General features: G+C 41.7%; 1 protein-coding gene across 5 annotated transcripts in view; it reads left to right on the forward strand.

Moving 5' to 3' along the window:
* Window positions 1-22,383, forward strand: part of PHRF1 (PHD and ring finger domains 1) — a 497,237-nt gene that overhangs the window by 39,399 nt on the left and 435,455 nt on the right. The window contains exon 1 of one of the 5 annotated variants that reach the window (XM_085644829.1): window positions 6,901-7,038. The exons of 3 other annotated variants lie outside the window; for them this stretch is intronic. The gene's annotated coding sequence lies outside the window, so the exon portion shown is untranslated. Of the gene's footprint in view, window positions 1-6,900; window positions 7,039-9,142; window positions 9,162-22,383 lie in introns of those variants that run through there. One more of the 5 variants, XM_085644831.1, reaches the window with a different exon arrangement.

A 22,383-nucleotide genomic window follows, 5' to 3' on the forward strand; every position in this document is an offset into this window, starting at 1 on the left:
ACTACTCACACACAGCCAGCCAAGCACCAGTCGACACACACCGCTAGCCAAACGCCAGTCCACGCACACCGCTAGCCAAGCGCCAGTCCAGGCACACCGCCATCCAATCGCCAGTCCAGGCACACCGGCAGCCAATCGCCAATCCACCTACACTGCCAGCCAAGCTCCAGTCCACGGACACCACCAGCCAAGCACCAGTCCGCACACACCACCAGTCCACGCACACCGCCAGCCAAGTACCAGTCCACGCACACCGCCAGCCAAGCACCATTCCACGCACACCGCCAGCCAAGCTCCAGTCCACGCACACCACCAGCCAAGCTCCAGTCCACGGACACCACCAGCCAAGCTCCAGTCCACGGACACCACCAGCCAAACACCAGTCCGCACACACCACCAGTCCACACACACCGCCAGCCAAGTAACAGTCCACGCACACCGCCAGCTAAGCACCATTCCACGCACACCGCCAGCCAAGCACCATTCCACGCACACCGCCAGCCAAGCACCATTCCACGCACACCACCAGCCACGCACCAGTCCACGCACACCGCCAGTCCATGCACACCGCCAGTCCACGCACACCGTCAGCCAAGCACCATTCCACGCACACCACCAACCAAGTGCCAGTCCACACACACCAACAGCCAAGCGCAAGCCTACACACACCGCCATCACATTTTGGATTTTTTTAGAAAAAAATAAAAACACAAACAAATTGCAAATAGATACAAATCTTCTAACAGAAAATCAGCAACTAAATACATTGCACTAACACCAACCTTGAAACAGAATCATATTTTCCAAAGAATACAGACCAGGCAGTTCACTTTACCACTCATGAATGTTCCCAGAAATTTTTACGCGTGTGGTACGCTCTGAAACAAGCAGAGAGACACAGTGCAGGATGAGAGGGACAATCGGGGCAGTACATACGACTCTCCTTCCGCAAACCTCTTCGCCAACAGACTCTACATCTCCTACTGGGAAAATCTTTTGCGGGTGTGGGAGGAATGTGATCTGGAAAGTGGCGTTCTTTCAATCTAGCAACATCCTCCACCAGTCCAACTCTAGGAACACTTGCCTGTTCCACTACAACAAGGCTGCCTATTACAGACTCCTGAAACTTAGCAAAAGTCATCTTTGACTCAGGGCAAGAATCCTGGAACACAACAAAAGCATTAAACATTGCCATGTGGAAAAGATGGATAGCCAACTTCTTGTACCAAATGTAAGCCTTACGAAGAGCAGTGTAAGGTTCCAACCTCTGATCTACTCTGTCAACACCACCCATGTGCCTATTATAGTCTAAAATGCACACAGGTTTGCGCGCTTCAGCGACCTGACCCCAAACAGTCACAGGTGCAGTGCTTTCATCATGGATGGAAGTCAGCATGTATACATCTCTCCTGTCTGTAAACTTCACAGCAAGAAGCTCCTGGCAACGCAACGCACTGCACTGTCCCCGCACAAGCTTTTGACAAACAAGTTCTTTCGGAAAACCTTTACGGTTACAGCGGATTGTGCCACAAGCAAAAGTGTCCACTTTGGCCAATTCCCTGAACAACCGCACACCAGTGTAGAAGTTATCTACATATAAATGGTGGCCTTTGTTAAAAAATCCTCTACCAAGTTCCCAAACAATTTTCTCAGTCACTCCAAAAGTGGACGGACAACCAGGGAGGTTAAACCTAGATTCCTTACCGGTGTACACCCTGAAATTAGAGACATATCCAGTCCTACTGTCACACAGCATATACAGCTTTATTCCATAGCGTGCCCTCTTACTAGGAATGTATTGCCTAAAAACCAAGCGGCCCTTGAACAACACCAAAGACTCATCCACTGCAATTTCTCTACCAGGGGCATAAATCTCAGAAAATCGATCAACAAAGTGATCAAGGACAGGCCTAATCTTAAAAAGACGGTCACAATCAGGGTGATCTCGTGGCAACGCTAAACCATTATCAACAAAGTGCATCATCCGAAGCAGAAGCAAATACCTGTCACGAGTCATGACTGCCGGAAAAATAGACGTTGCCATCAAGGGACTGCTAGACCAATATGAAGCCAATGATGGCTTCCTTAGCAAGCCCATCAAAAAAGTTAAACCCAAGAACTTCTTCATCTCTTCAACATTTGTGGGAGTCCACCGGGTAGCTCTAGAGTGTGGCTTAAGACTGGCACTGTTGTCCCTCAAAAACTGTTCGGCATACAAATTAGTCTGCTCAACAATCTCTGCCAAAAACACATCGTCCATAAACAACTGAAAAAAATTTACAGGCAAAAAGTTCTCAGTATTCACTCTAGACCCTGGAACACCAGTAAACTCTGGAAATTCCGGCTGCACCATGCCAGGGGCAACCCAGAGGTCATCACTTTCAACGGGAAGACTTGCAGCCCCAGCCTGCAGCCCAGATGCCTCTTGCCGCACTACACCAACGGGAAGTCTTGCAGCCCCAGGCTGCAGCCCAGATGCCTCTTGCCGCACTATCGGCACATCAATCTCCTCCTCTAACACAGGCACTTCATCCGCACTAAGAGTATCTTCATCATCCGATGACTCCATACGGAGAGACAACTCACTGCCAGAATCGTCCCCTGCCTCCTCTCCCTCAGATGCAGAGTCAGTCTCTGAACCAATATCAGAGGAAGACTCAAACAGCAAACCAACAACCTGCTGAGCAGTCATCCTGCGGCTAGCCATTATACGTACTAAGATAGAAGACTGCACAAACAAGTCAACAACAACCAACAATGTGCAAACAAAGTAAGTAAAGAAATGTGTACCTTTATCACAAAGATCAATGTACTCAAAAACTATACAATCCAATTACAAGAGACAGCTGCACTCACCAGAAACCAACTCTGCAGTGACACAGCAAAAACCAACGATATCAAACTAGAAAGAAGAAAAAAAAACAAATTACTCACAAGACAACAAAATACACATCGAGCACCAATGCAAAAAGTTTTTGACACTCAAAAACCAAACATACTGCTATTATTACACCATTTGCAAAACAGGCAGAGAAATCAAACACATTTACATTGTACAAAAATAAGTCTCTTACCAAACTACACAAACAGCAGAACCACCAGTCACAACACTGCAACGTGAAATGAAGAAAAGCCTTCACCTAGAACAAAAAAGTAAACAAAAAAAAAAACATTACAATTGGAATTCACAAAAAATATAACAATAAACATTATAACATGCTATGTCACTACCCAAATGGTCAATCGGGTTGTGTGCCAGAAAACAAATTACACCCTGGAAGCGAGGGGTCACTTCTATTTTTATTTGAACTAATTCCCTGGTGTCTAGTGGCCTTTTCTGCCCCCCCCTGGGAGCAGACACGGCGAAAAAATAAAACCTATCTGCCCCCAGAGGGGGCAGAAAAATCTACAAAATAATTAGGGGCCCAAGGAAGCGACCCTTGCCCAAGGGGTCGCTTCCTACAACAAAAATTAGATCCCTGGTGTCTAGTGGGCTTTTCTGCCCCCCCCTAGGAGCAGAAACGGCAAAATAATGACACCGATCTGCCCCCAGAGGGGGCAGAAAAGTCTTTCAAAAATTTGTGGGCCCAAGGAAGCGACCCTTGCCCAAGGGGTCGCTTCCTACAATAATAATAAGATCCCTGGTGTCTAGTGGGCTTTTCTGCCTCCCCTGGGAGCAGAAACGGCAAAACAAACGACACCGATCTGCACCCAGAGGGGGCAGAAAAGTCTTCAAACAATTTAGGGCCCCAAGGAAGCGACCCTTGCTCAAGGGGTCGCTTCCTACATAAATAATGATATCCCTGGTGTCTAGTGGGCTTTTCAGCCCCCCCTGGGAGCAGAAACGGCGAAAAATACCACAGATCTGCCCCCAGAGGGGGCAGAAAAGTCTTATAATAATATATGGCCCCCAGGAAGCGACCCTTACCCAAGGGGTCGCTTCCAAAATAAAATAAAACACATCCCTGGTGTCTAGTGGGGCATCCCTGCTCCACGATCGCGACGCTGTGCGCGATCGTGGAGCAGGAATGCCCTGTATTGAGACATCGGGGGAGAGGAAATACTCTTTCCTCTCCCCCGATGCCTCAATACTACAAATTTCACCGCCGCGGCCCCCACCGGACTACAAAACCTACCTCTGCTCCCTTGGACGCGCTGGAAGAAATGGATTCCAGCGCGTCCAACGCTTCCTGATGACGCCGGCGCGCGCTGTGCGCGCTGACGTCATCAGAAAGCGTGGGGGGGCTCGGGGGTGGCAGCGGAAGCTCTTCCGCTGCCACCCCCGTAAAGGGGGTGAAGATCGCTGCACAAGGGGGGGAGCGCCAGCGCTTCCCCCGGGGGCTGTCCTCATGACGGAACGGTTCCGTCATGAGCACAGCCCAACCGATGCTCATGACGGAACCGTTCCGTCATGAGCATCGAAGGGGTTAACATACTGTTGCACGTATTCCGTCAGGCGCTTGAAAAAGGCCAAGATGTAACTTCGAATTAGCCCTTTGGCAATATGCAACACCCTTCTGACAATATGTAACACCCTTCTGACAATAATGTTCGGTGATGGTCATGCAGAGTTGTAATAAAAACTATTGTAAAAAAAACAAAAACCTGAACCAATGACTCGCAGCTCGTGAGCTGTTAAGCCTCGGCAGGGCACCAACCTTTTTACAGGCTATTCACACACCTTTCATACGTGCCACATACCAGACATTCATTCTGCCAGCCACGGGCCCAGCACATTACAGCACTCCCATCTACAGACAATGTAAAGACGATGTCCGAGAAAGCAAAAAAATATAAATATTACTTCACAATGACATATTCCTCATGTAAACACACATACTGGCTGCATTTGGCACAAGGGTGAATGAAGGTTCAGAGTGTAAAATTTTATTAACGAAATTTAGCAAAAAAAATGTACTGTTAATTAAAAATTTAAAAACCTGAACCAATAACTCGCAGCTCATGAGCTGTAAAGCCACGACAAGGCACCAACCTCTTTACAGGCCATTCACATGCCTTTCATTCGTGACACATACAACACCATTCACACTGCCGGCTGTGGGCCCAGCACATTAAAACACTTGCATCAACAGGCAGCGCCATTCAAGGGCCCATCACTTTCATATACCCATATGCCGATGCAGCAACCACATCGCCTGATAGTGTGTGGTCTGGTGTTTGGCTACCAGTGTGTGTAGTGACCAGCAGCTATCTAAACTTGTAGAGGAATGGACACGAAGGTGACGGAATACCCATAGAGAGGGACATAAATCGGTGCTTTTTGATTAATCAAACATATGAAAGGCTCCATGTGCTCCAAAAGGATTTTATACATACCCCCATTAGAATATGATACATATCTCTACACAGATATGATTTGGTTTACTGGTTGCTTATTTATTCATTTTTGAGGATAGGATAGGTTCCATGTGCTTTAGACTACTTGGAAGGAGATAAGCTGTAGATCCTTAACATACAATTTGAGTAGAATGTGATCTACATTGTAAATAAAGCTTACTATGGTGAAGTGATTGATAAATGTATTAGCATAGGGAGATCTCAGGACTGTGGATTTACTATAATCGGCACATAAAAAACAGGTAAAGCTCTTGCTGAACAAAGATGTTGAACAAGCTACGACAATATATATGTGGTTACAGTATGCTTCTCCTCAATATGGATATACGGTGTTTGAAATACTAAAACATAGACACCATGAGAATCTTAAACCCTGGTAAATTAACCCTCTTAAGATTGTGATCTCAACTATGAAAGTAAACCAATGACCTAACCGTAACCTTTGCCCCCGGCAAAAACATATTTAGCGGCTAGAAAAAATGGCGGCACCAACGGTAATATGCAGCCGAGGGAGGACGATTTGTGCATCCCGACCAACGTGTGAGGTAGGATCGTGGACGAAGGGGTCAAAATAAGTTTGTAAGTTACAGAGGGAGGAGAAATAAATAAAACTCTTCAAACATATACAATAGGATAATAAAAGAGAGGCAATAAATACCTTCTCTGTATTACTTAAGTTTTACACAAGACACGAACAAGAGGAGAACAGTTGCTGCGTTCGTGAAACAGAAGGTACGAATGAACAGTACAGAGATCTACAATACAAGTTAGGACTTTATCAGTCATCGAAGCTGCAAAGATAGGGTTATATATGTTCCCTCCGTTTTTATAGGTTTTTAATATTGACCAAAGAAAAAATCTGACCTCCAGACAAGATTGAAAAACAATATAGGTCTGGATCCAATTAAATTGACTGTGTATTAGAGCATATAAGATCAGCGTTCTCTTGGTTGCCACACTGCGGATACCTATAAGGTATGGAAATTGAGATAGATGTGGATATACTATTAAGAGTATACAAATGAATTGGCTTTAATCCCCCTCTATTTTTGATGTCCTGTGGGGTTGACTATTTGTTTGAGTAGCGCGTGACTAGGTTGCACGCATGTGGAGTAGGTTAATATAGGAGTGCTTTTTAAAAATAAAAAACCTTTAGATTTAAGAGACCCTTGAGGTGACAATTGAGATAGAATAGCACTTGGGAGATAGCCCTAACATCAATGGGTCCTTGGAGTATTGTTCTTTTATGAAAATATACATATTGTGTATGAATGATGAAATGTGTAAATGCATCATTGGATTCAAGTATTGTACCTAGAATGAATGGTTGTAGCCAGCTACGGATGAGTGGTGATAGTTACGCATGTGTGAAATGAACAGAAACCCTGATAGCTTGAGGTACAAACCTTAATAAAAGTAGAGTGAAAATATATTTTCATATAAATGTTATTCTAAAAGCAAAACATGTTTTTGTGAATGGAGGAATGTGCTAGATTTTTATATACTTTCTTATCTTTCTGTATAGACCATTCTATTTTTAATTAGACTTTGGAAAAAATCTATTTATCCTGAAGAAGGTGGCCATGAACATAGCTAAAACTAAATCTGTAAGACATTGAAGAACACAGTAGATATTAATGTGTCATGATACTCTGTGATCCGGACAATGATCTAAAAAAGGTTGGTGACTATAAGACATATGTGAATGTCTGTTATATTTTCCCTGTGTACGTTTGTGTTTATGTATTGTAATAATTTCCACTATAGAATGTTGTACCTCCTGTTTTTCTTGAAAAGAATTGAAACAGATGTAATTTTAATGTTCAATATGATTGAGACACTGTATGGTTAATAGATGTGATTTGAGATATGATAATCAAAGAATTTTTTCATAAAAACATACAAGTGTGGTTTTGACCTTCATGTTATTGGGGGTTGAATGACAAGTATGCAATGAGACTTAAATGAAAGGTGTAGGGTGTGATTGAACTTGGATTTATAAACCCAACAGGAATGTTATTTTGACTGCTCACACGACCAGCCAAGCGCCAGTCCACCCTGCGCACTGCCAGTCAAGCGTCAGTCCACCACATACCCCTCCAGCCAAGTGCCCGTCCACCACGCACACCGCCAGCCAAGCACCAGACAACCACGCACACCGCCAGTTCACGCACACCACCAGCCAAGCGCCAGTCCGCGCACACCGCCTTCACATTTTTTCTGCAAAAAAGAAAACACAAACCAATGGGCAATAGATACAAAACCGATCTAACTAAATGCATCACAATTATGGCAACCATGACTTCTGAACAAAAAAATATAAAACGATACAGACCAGTCCGTTTTTACTTTTACGCTCACTGTTGCGGGTGGTACAGTTTAAAACATGTGGGCACACACAACCCTGGATTAGAAGGACAATCGGGGCAGTACATGCGACTCTCCTTCCGCACAACTCTTCCAGCACGTACTCTACATTTCTTTGCATGAAATTTTTTTTTTGCCGTGGAAGGAAGGTGATCAGGAAAGTGGTGATCTAGCCACATGCTCCAGCACTGCTTCTCTAGGAACTCCTACCAGTCATTCTAAAGTTAGGCTCCCTATCTGAGACTGCTGAAACTGAGCAATGCAATATTTGACTCTGGAGAGCAATCCTTACATATGACAAAGGCATTGTAGCTTGCTAAATAGAATAAATGGATAGCCAACTTCTTATACAGAATCAGTATATATTCCATTGTTTAGTTAATTAAAACCATAACAATATGCCAATAATCTAAATTCAAAACACCATTAAAATATAGCTTAAAAAGACTGCAATTTTAAAAATTCTTGTTGCAGCTGTAATGTAAAAATTCTGTTGGGTTAATGTAAAAATCACGATGAATTAACCGTGCATCTACGGGTCATAAATACACAGGGTATACAGGATAGGTAATTTATACAGTACATTTGATGTTGGAAAGGAGACAGGCCTAAGTCTCTAAAGTGCCGTTGTGCGTGGCCGCTAGCTGTGCTTAATGCTTTCTCACAATGAATATTTTTTTTAAAGTAAAGTTGAGCTGTGGGTCATTTGGATTGAGACATTTTAGTATTGCAGTTGCAAGAACGAACGCCTCTTGTGTTCTATAGTTTCTTGAGCAATTTACGACGGTGTAGACTTAGGGCTGGGCAAATACATACTAAATGAATAAAATCCTGTTTTGGTGATCCACAAGGAGTACATGACTTTGGGCCCTGATATTTCCAGCAGAGCTGGTCTGCATAAGATGGCAACATTCCTAGTCGTACTGCTAAAAACCTAGTCTTTAAGTAAGTAGAAAAGGACAGACCCAGGTAGGGAGCTGGTTGCGGTTTTGTATAAGATTGCAGTACCATCCATGCATGGGGCCGCTTGCTTAGCTTGGCTTTGTCCTCCGTTAGTGAATGCTTTTTTACCACCTTATTTAGTATTTGTTGAAAAGAAGTAAATGGTAGGTTCTGCTGCCAAAGGTCTACTATGTTGGTAAGTTTTGAAGATGATTGTAGGTACTCGGTATAGGCGGACTGAGGGTCACCTTGTAATGCATTCTAGAGTGCATTATTAATCTCATTTCCTCGGTTGCTCAAGATTTTATACCAGGTTTTTATTGTTTCATATCTTCTGTATATTAGTTGCTGTTGCAGCCCAGATTCCAACCGGATCTGTGCAGGCGAGGAGTTGCGTGGTAAAGAAAATACTGTTCTATACACCCGCGTTGGGACGCAGTCCAGGATTGCTGCGTCTTTCCCGTGCTGTACTTCACTTCTATAAGCTACATTTGGTAAAAGTTTTGCTTTAATGATTGCTAATAATGGAGTGAACAGTGGGCCTTTTAAACTCTTTGACATTGTACAGAATGCAAATGTTAGGGCGTTTCCCTTTTTAGTATGACTTTGTTCTGCTTATGAAAAGTAAATTTTTTATCCAAATGTATCCCTAGATATTTATAACTACTAACCACTTTCAGTTTTGCGTTGATGATTGTGAATGGTGATTGATTATGGATGCAATGGCTTATAATCATGGCTTTTGTTTTTGTGACGTTTATCTCGAACGAGTTAGACTTGGCAAAGTTCTCTAGTTCATTAATTGCTCTTTGCAAGCCAATTCGCGTGTAACTTAGGAGCACAATGTCGTCAGAATAAGACAGGTGTGTCATAGGCAGTGTGCCCAAGCATGGAGACTGCAAGTTGATACCATCTAGCCTTGGTGTTAGATCGGCCATGAATAAGTTCAATAAATGTGGTGCTAGGACACAGCCTTGCTTTAGACCCTCACTCGTGTAGATTTTCTGGTAAGCCTCTTACCATCGGCTATTTTAACTTGCATCCATGTGTCAGTGTATAGTTCCATTATTGATCTCAGTATTGCTTCCGGAAGGCCCCACTGGTTCAACTTTTGCCATAAAAGGCCTCTGCTGACTCAATCGAATGCGGCTCTAAAATCAATTAAAAGAAAACAAAGCAAGTAGTCCAAGCTGAGAATATTCAACACAATACTTGACTGACTCCTAAAAAGAAATGAAACTAAAAAGGAGGGTTTTATGAATTTCCCTATTATTTAATGGTAATGATTTGAATTTATTTCATTTTTCAAAGCATAATTTTGCGCAAAGAAATTTCTTTTGTTGCGCTAAGGTCTTATATACAAACATTTTTTACAAAACATATATTATAATCACCAACAATTATTAATCCCCTGGAAACAAAAATAAAATTAAAAAATATGTACAAACATCATCACACACTCATGGCCATTATACTCATGCATACACAGCAAACATTCAAAAGCAAAATCCTTGTGGTGACCTTCTTTCCCTTGTACCATCAGATACAACTCAGTTTGAATGTTCAGAAAACATTTCGTTATTACATTGTCCACAATGAATATGACCAATTGTTTTATAGACTTCACAAAAAAGAGAAAAATCTTTTGAAAGCGGTACAACACAAGGAGAATGAAAACTGGTCGACGCGTTTCGAACCCCAGAATTTGAGGGTTCTCCTCAGGACCAACCAATTTCTGCAATAAACAATGACAAAGATTTAGAATGTGAATTTGGACTTGGGAAAGCTGCAGAGCACTGAACAGGGCTTAGCAAAACCAACCTTAAAGCGTGAAAATCTATCTGCCTGAAGCGGATGCAAATCGTTTCAAATCCAGAGGGACCTAAACCAAAACAATACCAAAAAACCAACTAGATTAAAATTCACTTCACTAGCCAAAAATACACAAATAGCACATGACACACAACGGACTATAGACAAAGGTAAGAGATATTTGCTCAACTTACTGCAAGAAGAGAACGTATCCTCTTATCCGGCTACCAATAATTGAATCCTTATGTATCTAAAGGGAGAGGGGGAGAGGTCGAGATGGGTACCGTTGGTTATTATCGTTTCTAATGCCACTCTGAACTATTGTGCACATGCGCATTTGAAAAAATGGACCGAAGTCAGCTGTGTACAGTCAAGAACTTACTTGAATAAGTCTTGCGGTCTACTTCAAGATGACTTTCCCGCGCCGGAATCTGAAAAGGCGAACGAAACGAACTAAGTAAGTAAACAAAACGAGCTGACGTCTCGGAGCTCCTGTCTTCTAGAAATGACTAATCCCTGATTCATAAAGGCTTACCGGGAGAGTATTTTCCATCCGTCCACAACTTTGACAATCGACGAGTGAGGAAGCACAGAGCCTTGTGGGTAATGGTTACCAGTAGCTTTCATAAGCTCTCTAAGAAGCGCAAAGCTTCCTGGGACATGTAGTTTTGTGCTTTGGCTAACCTACAGGTGTGTATAATCAAAACGTGGCTGGAATACTGGGAAACGATGTATTGAATATGGAATGCCGATGATAAAAATAAGTGGCTTCAGGGTGAAAACTTCTTCTTTGCAGTTGTGTCTATATCTAAAGAACAATACCTTTGCTACGCACAAAAGATTCGGGGCGGACATCCCCAAAACGAGTGATCGGAATAATCCAACAATTATGATCCTATATCAATGAAAGCAGCAGACCCGGGCAAGCCCAAGATGAAGAGACAGCGACAGAGGACAAATGTCTTTTTTCATTATCCAATTGGTCTGAAGATCTCAGCGACTTCATTCAGGCCATTGATAGCCGTATTGTATTTCATAATTAATAATGCCTCTCGACGGCTTAATTGACCTTCAAGATCACCACCACGTGGATCTCTTTCAATTTTGGACAAAACTGTCCATTTCAGATCTGCCTCATTGTGTGAATGAGATACCCAATGATGGACTAAAGGGGCATTCTCCACTCGACGTCTGATACGCGATTTGTGCTGCGTAATACGTTGTCGCACCTCCTGCGTTGTCTTCCCAATGTACAGTTTGGGACACGGACAGACTATTGCATAAACGACATTCTTTGTTTTGCAATTGCTGAATGTGTTATGTTTCCAGTGCGTGGTGTTGAATGAAAAAACATCGCCCTCTATGGTCTGGTCACAGTTTACGCATGTTCCACATTTGTGGTGCCCCAAAATTGGTGGTAGGTTGAGCATACTCCTTAATGTGCGCTGTTCTTCTTTGGGTAAGGCAGCACGTACTATGTAATTCGCTACACTTTTCTCCTTTTTGAACGCAAACATCGGGGGTCTCGAAAAATCCTCGTGGAGGTCCTTGATTAAATGCCAATTTCCCAAGATGAGTTTGCGGAGTTGGTGGCTATTAGGGCAAAATGTTGTCACACAGACCGATCTGTCTCCCTTCTTTTTAATCCTTTGCTCCAGCAATGTCTCTCTTGGTGTCCACCAAGCTCTCTTTAAAGAATGTTTGATTAATTTCTTTGGATATCCCCTCTCTAGGAGGCGGTCTCTTAACTTGTTTGCATGCCTGAAATATTCTTCTTTTTTAGTGCAGTTCCTGCGAATTCGCAAGAACTGACCATAGGGTAGATTTTGTCTTAGACTACGAGGATGATTACTCTTGAAATGGAGGGCCTTATTTCGATCTGTGTCTTTTCTGAAAAGTGTGGTTTCGAGCTCTCCATCAGAAGCCACTACCTTAACGTCCAGAAAAGTGATTGAATCGTTCGACGAGATACAACTGTATTTAATATCATTTGATCTTCCATTGAGCCAACAGATAAACTCGTCAAGTGATTGCTGTGTACCGGTCCAAATTAAGAAAATGTCATCGATGTAACGCATGTAGTTAGAAATATTAGCAGCAAACGGGTTGTTGTTATATATGAAATTGTTTTCATATAAACCCATGTATAAAACTGCCAACTCCGGTGCAAAAGGACAACCCATGGCCACGCCTCGTGTTTGGTAGAAAAACTCGGAGTCAAAGGAAAAGTAATTTTTTGATAGTGCAAACTTAGCCAATGAAAGGAGAAATTCCGTGGGGACTTGTACTGGTCGTTCTCTTAAATTTAAAAACCACTCTAAAGCCTCCAAAGCTTGATCTTGTGGGATTTGGGTGTAGAGTGACACCACATCCATTGTAACCATCAATTGTGTAGTTTTGTCGAAATGCACGGTTATAATTCTATTCAAGAAAGCAGTTGTGTCTTTCAAATGCGCCGGAATCAGCTTGATGAATGGTTTCAGAAAAAAGTCAATGTATTGAGCCACTGGCTCAATGAGTGATTCACATCCAGATACTATGGGTCGTCCTGGGGGGTCCAATTCATTTTTATGGAGTTTGGGTAAAGCATAGAAGACCGGTATCCTTGGGTTCATATTTTTCAAGAACAGGCGCTCTTTTGGTCCCACAAATCCTTGTGAAAAGCCTTCCTCTATGATATGAAATAGTTGGTCTTGTAGTTCTTTAGTTGGATCTTTTGTGATTTTCCGGTAACAGGTCACGTCTCCCAATTGACGGAGTACCTCCTTCTTATATTTATTAACATCCCAAAGGACAACTGCTCCACCTTTGTCCGCCTGCTTAACTACAATAGATCTATCATTTTGCAGGTCGATAAGGGCATCTTTTTCCTTTTTGGCTAAGTTGAACCTCACGAAACTTTTTTTACTTTCCATTGCCTGTATCCCTGATAAGATGGTTCTCTCAAAAGTGGAGATTTCCTTGGGAATTTTGGGTCCTGTTGGACAAAAAGTTGATTTCTTTCTTAGTCCGGTGATTTCTGCTGTACCGGTCTCAGTTGTTTCAGAAAAAAATGTTTTCAGACGGATTTTACGACAGAACTCCATGGTTTCAAGTTTCATTTTAATGAAGTCTGTAGATCTAGAAGGAACAAAGCTAAGTCCTTTTTGGAGAATAGAAATTTCCGCTGTTGTGAGTATTTTGTCAGACAAATTATAAATTGGTGATAACGTTAACTCCTGTAGTATTGGCGTCGTGTCCTCATTTCCCATGGTTGGGAATATCGCAACCGTCCTCTGCCTTGACGTTGGCCCCGGCCTAAAAAACGTGCCTCCTGGTTAGATGTTTGTGGGTCCTGATTTTGTTGATTACCTCTTTGGTTCTGATTCACCCTAGTCGTTGTATCTGCAGTTTCACTAGAAGATGACGATGATTCCGAAAAGTTAATGACTCTCTTCCGGGATCTCCCCTGATAGTTTTGGAGAAAATTTCTAGAGTCGTTAGTGGAATAAAAATCTTTATTTAGGTACGGATAAGTTGATTCCAATGAGAAGTTCTTTTTATCCTGTTCGAATTTGTTGCTTTTTTGGATAACCGTATAATCTTTAAACTCGAGGATTTCTTTCTCCACTTTTTCTAACAAGGCCTTCGCATCCGTGAGGTTGGAATTGTTTTTGATCTCACTTTCAAGGTCCGCTATCTCCTGTAGTTGTATCAATGAAAGTCTGTGGGCTGTCTCCACCGTGAGGACCATAAGGTCCCTGCTGCATTTGGTCTCTATACAACTGTAACCTTTCTTGTAAATTGGATCGTCTATAAAAACTACTGGAATGTTACGTATCTGAAGTCCTGATGGAATGGTGCCTTCCTTTAAGTGCTGTAGTAAGAAATGTCCGTGAAGGTCCGTGCGTATTTGTTTTTTACGTAATCTGGTGAGTTTGTCCGACTCGTTCTGTGTTTTGGCTGTAACACTTAAGGTGGCCGATGCGAAGACCGGCGGTGCTCTTATCAAATTTTGAATGTGTTCTTCGCTATAAGCGAATCCATCATTCTCTGCCATCACAGATGACAAACAGGGGATGACTAAAACTCAGACAACACAAGACAAGACAAACATTTAACAAAAGACTTGACCATAAAAAGAAACCTACTACAGAAAAAACAATTTAAACAATGATGACCCTGAAGTTCCCTCAAGGGTGGTGGCTATTTAGCCACTGAACTGAACCTCGCGGGCAGCTGCCCGCTCCTACAGCTAGAAAACAATACTGGGTTGTGGCTCAAAAAACTCAGCTGAACTGAGCCAAAATACAAGAAAACAAAGCAAGTAGTCCAAGCTGAGAATATTCAACACAATACTTGACTGACTCCTAAAAAGAAATGAAACTAAAAAGGAGGGTTTTATGAATTTCCCTATTATTTAATGGTAATGATTTGAATTTATTTCATTTTTCAAAGCATAATTTTGCGCAAAGAAATTTCTTTTGTTGCGCTAAGGTCTTATATACAAACATTTTTTACAAAACATATATTATAATCACCAACAATTATTAATCCCCTGGAAACAAAAATAAAATTAAAAAATATGTACAAACATCATCACACACTCATGGCCATTATACTCATGCATACACAGCAAACATTCAAAAGCAAAATCCTTGTGGTGACCTTCTTTCCCTTGTACCATCAGATACAACTCAGTTTGAATGTTCAGAAAACATTTCGTTATTACATTGTCCACAATGAATATGACCAATTGTTTTATAGACTTCACAAAAAAGAGAAAAATCTTTTGAAAGCGGTACAACACAAGGAGAATGAAAACTGGTCGACGCGTTTCGAACCCCAGAATTTGAGGGTTCTCCTCAGGACCAACCAATTTCTGCAATAAACAATGACAAAGATTTAGAATGTGAATTTGGACTTGGGAAAGCTGCAGAGCACTGAACAGGGCTTAGCAAAACCAACCTTAAAGCGTGAAAATCTATCTGCCTGAAGCGGATGCAAATCGTTTCAAATCCAGAGGGACCTAAACCAAAACAATACCAAAAAACCAACTAGATTAAAATTCACTTCACTAGCCAAAAATACACAAATAGCACATGACACACAACGGACTATAGACAAAGGTAAGAGATATTTGCTCAACTTACTGCAAGAAGAGAACGTATCCTCTTATCCGGCTACCAATAATTGAATCCTTATGTATCTAAAGGGAGAGGGGGAGAGGTCGAGATGGGTACCGTTGGTTATTATCGTTTCTAATGCCACTCTGAACTATTGTGCACATGCGCATTTGAAAAAATGGACCGAAGTCAGCTGTGTACAGTCAAGAACTTACTTGAATAAGTCTTGCGGTCTACTTCAAGATGACTTTCCCGCGCCGGAATCTGAAAAGGCGAACGAAACGAACTAAGTAAGTAAACAAAACGAGCTGACGTCTCGGAGCTCCTGTCTTCTAGAAATGACTAATCCCTGATTCATAAAGGCTTACCGGGAGAGTATTTTCCATCCGTCCACAACTTTGACAATCGACGAGTGAGGAAGCACAGAGCCTTGTGGGTAATGGTTACCAGTAGCTTTCATAAGCTCTCTAAGAAGCGCAAAGCTTCCTGGGACATGTAGTTTTGTGCTTTGGCTAACCTACAGGTGTGTATAATCAAAACGTGGCTGGAATACTGGGAAACGATGTATTGAATATGGAATGCCGATGATAAAAATAAGTGGCTTCAGGGTGAAAACTTCTTCTTTGCAGTTGTGTCTATATCTAAAGAACAATACCTTTGCTACGCACAAAAGATTCGGGGCGGACATCCCCAAAACGAGTGATCGGAATAATCCAACAATTATGATCCTATATCAATGAAAGCAGCAGACCCGGGCAAGCCCAAGATGAAGAGACAGCGACAGAGGACAAATGTCTTTTTTCATTATCCAATTGGTCTGAAGATCTCAGCGACTTCATTCAGGCCATTGATAGCCGTATTGTATTTCATAATTAATAATGCCTCTCGACGGCTTAATTGACCTTCAAGATCACCACCACGTGGATCTCTTTCAATTTTGGACAAAACTGTCCATTTCAGATCTGCCTCATTGTGTGAATGAGATACCCAATGATGGACTAAAGGGGCATTCTCCACTCGACGTCTGATACGCGATTTGTGCTGCGTAATACGTTGTCGCACCTCCTGCGTTGTCTTCCCAATGTACAGTTTGGGACACGGACAGACTATTGCATAAACGACATTCTTTGTTTTGCAATTGCTGAATGTGTTATGTTTCCAGTGCGTGGTGTTGAATGAAAAAACATCGCCCTCTATGGTCTGGTCACAGTTTACGCATGTTCCACATTTGTGGTGCCCCAAAATTGGTGGTAGGTTGAGCATACTCCTTAATGTGCGCTGTTCTTCTTTGGGTAAGGCAGCACGTACTATGTAATTCGCTACACTTTTCTCCTTTTTGAACGCAAACATCGGGGGTCTCGAAAAATCCTCGTGGAGGTCCTTGATTAAATGCCAATTTCCCAAGATGAGTTTGCGGAGTTGGTGGCTATTAGGGCAAAATGTTGTCACACAGACCGATCTGTCTCCCTTCTTTTTAATCCTTTGCTCCAGCAATGTCTCTCTTGGTGTCCAAACGCGTCGACCAGTTTTCATTCTCCTTGTGTTGTACCGCTTTCAAAAGATTTTTCTCTTTTTTGTGAAGTCTATAAAACAATTGGTCATATTCATTGTGGACAATGTAATAACGAAATGTTTTCTGAACATTCAAACTGAGTTGTATCTGATGGTACAAGGGAAAGAAGGTCACCACAAGGATTTTGCTTTTGAATGTTTGCTGTGTATGCATGAGTATAATGGCCATGAGTGTGTGATGATGTTTGTACATATTTTTTAATTTTATTTTTGTTTCCAGGGGATTAATAATTGTTGGTGATTATAATATATGTTTTGTAAAAAATGTTTGTATATAAGACCTTAGCGCAACAAAAGAAATTTCTTTGCGCAAAATTATGCTTTGAAAAATGAAATAAATTCAAATCATTACCATTAAATAATAGGGAAATTCATAAAACCCTCCTTTTTAGTTTCATTTCTTTTTAGGAGTCAGTCAAGTATTGTGTTGAATATTCTCAGCTTGGACTACTTGCTTTGTTTTCTTGTATTTTGGCTCAGTTCAGCTGAGTTTTTTGAGCCACAACCCAGTATTGTTTTCTAGCTGTAGGAGCGGGCAGCTGCCCGCGAGGTTCAGTTCAGTGGCTAAATAGCCACCACCCTTGAGGGAACTTCAGGGTCATCATTGTTTAAATTGTTTTTTCTGTAGTAGGTTTCTTTTTATGGTCAAGTCTTTTGTTAAATGTTTGTCTTGTCTTGTGTTGTCTGAGTTTTAGTCATCCCCTGTTTGTCATCTGTGATGGCAGAGAATGATGGATTCGCTTATAGCGAAGAACACATTCAAAATTTGATAAGAGCACCGCCGGTCTTCGCATCGGCCACCTTAAGTGTTACAGCCAAAACACAGAACGAGTCGGACAAACTCACCAGATTACGTAAAAAACAAATACGCACGGACCTTCACGGACATTTCTTACTACAGCACTTAAAGGAAGGCACCATTCCATCAGGACTTCAGATACGTAACATTCCAGTAGTTTTTATAGACGATCCAATTTACAAGAAAGGTTACAGTTGTATAGAGACCAAATGCAGCAGGGACCTTATGGTCCTCACGGTGGAGACAGCCCACAGACTTTCATTGATACAACTACAGGAGATAGCGGACCTTGAAAGTGAGATCAAAAACAATTCCAACCTCACGGATGCGAAGGCCTTGTTAGAAAAAGTGGAGAAAGAAATCCTCGAGTTTAAAGATTATACGGTTATCCAAAAAAGCAACAAATTCGAACAGGATAAAAAGAACTTCTCATTGGAATCAACTTATCCGTACCTAAATAAAGATTTTTATTCCACTAACGACTCTAGAAATTTTCTCCAAAACTATCAGGGGAGATCCCGGAAGAGATTCATTAACTTTTCGGAATCATCGTCTTCTTCTAGTGAAACTGCAGATACAACGACTAGGGTGAATCAGAACCAAAGAGGTAATCAACAAAATCAGGACCCACAAACATCTAACCAGGAGGCACGTTTTTTAGGCCGGGGCCAACGTCAAGGCAGAGGACGGTTGCGATATTCCCAACCCTGGGAAATGAGGACACGACGCCAATACTACAGGAGTTAACGTTATCACCAATTTATAATTTGTCTGACAAAATACTCACAACAGCGGAAATTTCTATTCTCCAAAAAGGACTTAGCTTTGTTCCTTCTAGATCTACAGACTTCATTAAAATGAAACTTGAAACCATGGAGTTCTGTCGTAAAATCCGTCTGAAAACATTTTTTTCTGAAACAACTGAGACCGGTACAGCAGAAATCACCGGACTAAGAAAGAAATCAACTTTTTGTCCAACAGGACCCAAAATTCCCAAGGAAATCTCCACTTTTGAGAGAACCATCTTATCAGGGATACAGGCAATGGAAAGTAAAAAAAGTTTCGTGAGGTTCAACTTAGCCAAAAAGGAAAAAGATGCCCTTATCGACCTGCAAAATGATAGATCTATTGTAGTTAAGCAGGCGGACAAAGGTGGAGCAGTTGTCCTTTGGGATGTTAATAAATATAAGAAGGAGGTACTCCGTCAATTGGGAGACGTGACCTGTTACCGGAAAATCACAAAAGATCCAACTAAAGAACTACAAGACCAACTATTTCATATCATAGAGGAAGGCTTTTCACAAGGATTTGTGGGACCAAAAGAGCGCCTGTTCTTGAAAAATATGAACCCAAGGATACCGGTCTTCTATGCTTTACCCAAACTCCATAAAAATGAATTGGACCCCCCAGGACGACCCATAGTATCTGGATGTGAATCACTCATTGAGCCAGTGGCTCAATACATTGACTTTTTTCTGAAACCATTCATCAAGCTGATTCCGGCGCATTTGAAAGACACAACTGCTTTCTTGAATAGAATTATAACCGTGCATTTCGACAAAACTACACAATTGATGGTTACAATGGATGTGGTGTCACTCTACACCCAAATCCCACAAGATCAAGCTTTGGAGGCTTTAGAGTGGTTTTTAAATTTAAGAGAACGACCAGTACAAGTCCCCACGGAATTTCTCCTTTCATTGGCTAAGTTTGCACTATCAAAAAATTACTTTTCCTTTGACTCCGAGTTTTTCTACCAAACACGAGGCGTGGCCATGGGTTGTCCTTTTGCACCGGAGTTGGCAGTTTTATACATGGGTTTATATGAAAACAATTTCATATATAACAACAACCCGTTTGCTGCTAATATTTCTAACTACATGCGTTACATCGATGACATTTTCTTAATTTGGACCGGTACACAGCAATCACTTGACGAGTTTATCTGTTGGCTCAATGGAAGATCAAATGATATTAAATACAGTTGTATCTCGTCGAACGATTCAATCACTTTTCTGGACGTTAAGGTAGTGGCTTCTGATGGAGAGCTCGAAACCACACTTTTCAGAAAAGACACAGATCGAAATAAGGCCCTCCATTTCAAGAGTAATCATCCTCGTAGTCTAAGACAAAATCTACCCTATGGTCAGTTCTTGCGAATTCGCAGGAACTGCACTAAAAAAGAAGAATATTTCAGGCATGCAAACAAGTTAAGAGACCGCCTCCTAGAGAGGGGATATCCAAAGAAATTAATCAAACATTCTTTAAAGAGAGCTTGGTGGACACCAAGAGAGACATTGCTGGAGCAAAGGATTAAAAAGAAGGGAGACAGATCGGTCTGTGTGACAACATTTTGCCCTAATAGCCACCAACTCCGCAAACTCATCTTGGGAAATTGGCATTTAATCAAGGACCTCCACGAGGATTTTTCGAGACCCCCGATGTTTGCGTTCAAAAAGGAGAAAAGTGTAGCGAATTACATAGTACGTGCTGCCTTACCCAAAGAAGAACAGCGCACATTAAGGAGTATGCTCAACCTACCACCAATTTTGGGGCACCACAAATGTGGAACATGCGTAAACTGTGACCAGACCATAGAGGGCGATGTTTTTTCATTCAACACCACGCACTGGAAACATAACACATTCAGCAATTGCAAAACAAAGAATGTCGTTTATGCAATAGTCTGTCCGTGTCCCAAACTGTACATTGGGAAGACAACGCAGGAGGTGCGACAACGTATTACGCAGCACAAATCGCGTATCAGACGTCGAGTGGAGAATGCCCCTTTAGTCCATCATTGGGTATCTCATTCACACAATGAGGCAGATCTGAAATGGACAGTTTTGTCCAAAATTGAAAGAGATCCACGTGGTGGTGATCTTGAAGGTCAATTAAGCCGTCGAGAGGCATTATTAATTATGAAATACAATACGGCTATCAATGGCCTGAATGAAGTCGCTGAGATCTTCAGACCAATTGGATAATGAAAAAAGACATTTGTCCTCTGTCGCTGTCTCTTCATCTTGGGCTTGCCCGGGTCTGCTGCTTTCATTGATATAGGATCATAATTGTTGGATTATTCCGATCACTCGTTTTGGGGATGTCCGCCCCGAATCTTTTGTGCGTAGCAAAGGTATTGTTCTTTAGATATAGACACAACTGCAAAGAAGAAGTTTTCACCCTGAAGCCACTTATTTTTATCATCGGCATTCCATATTCAATACATCGTTTCCCAGTATTCCAGCCACGTTTTGATTATACACACCTGTAGGTTAGCCAAAGCACAAAACTACATGTCCCAGGAAGCTTTGCGCTTCTTAGAGAGCTTATGAAAGCTACTGGTAACCATTACCCACAAGGCTCTGTGCTTCCTCACTCGTCGATTGTCAAAGTTGTGGACGGATGGAAAATACTCTCCCGGTAAGCCTTTATGAATCAGGGATTAGTCATTTCTAGAAGACAGGAGCTCCGAGACGTCAGCTCGTTTTGTTTACTTACTTAGTTCGTTTCGTTCGCCTTTTCAGATTCCGGCGCGGGAAAGTCATCTTGAAGTAGACCGCAAGACTTATTCAAGTAAGTTCTTGACTGTACACAGCTGACTTCGGTCCATTTTTTCAAATGCGCATGTGCACAATAGTTCAGAGTGGCATTAGAAACGATAATAACCAACGGTACCCATCTCGACCTCTCCCCCTCTCCCTTTAGATACATAAGGATTCAATTATTGGTAGCCGGATAAGAGGATACGTTCTCTTCTTGCAGTAAGTTGAGCAAATATCTCTTACCTTTGTCTATAGTCCGTTGTGTGTCATGTGCTATTTGTGTATTTTTGGCTAGTGAAGTGAATTTTAATCTAGTTGGTTTTTTGGTATTGTTTTGGTTTAGGTCCCTCTGGATTTGAAACGATTTGCATCCGCTTCAGGCAGATAGATTTTCACGCTTTAAGGTTGGTTTTGCTAAGCCCTGTTCAGTGCTCTGCAGCTTTCCCAAGTCCAAATTCACATTCTAAATCTTTGTCATTGTTTATTGCAGAAATTGGTTGGTCCTGAGGAGAACCCTCAAATTCTGGGGTTCGAAACGCGTCGACCAGTTTTCATTCTCCTTGTGTTGTACCGCTTTCAAAAGATTTTTCTCTTTTTTGTGAAGTCTATAAAACAATTGGTCATATTCATTGTGGACAATGTAATAACGAAATGTTTTCTGAACATTCAAACTGAGTTGTATCTGATGGTACAAGGGAAAGAAGGTCACCACAAGGATTTTGCTTTTGAATGTTTGCTGTGTATGCATGAGTATAATGGCCATGAGTGTGTGATGATGTTTGTACATATTTTTTAATTTTATTTTTGTTTCCAGGGGATTAATAATTGTTGGTGATTATAATATATGTTTTGTAAAAAATGTTTGTATATAAGACCTTAGCGC

This window comes from Triturus cristatus, chromosome 3_1 (genome assembly GCF_964204655.1).
Source record: "Triturus cristatus chromosome 3_1, aTriCri1.1, whole genome shotgun sequence".
NCBI lineage: Eukaryota > Metazoa > Chordata > Amphibia > Caudata > Salamandridae > Triturus > Triturus cristatus.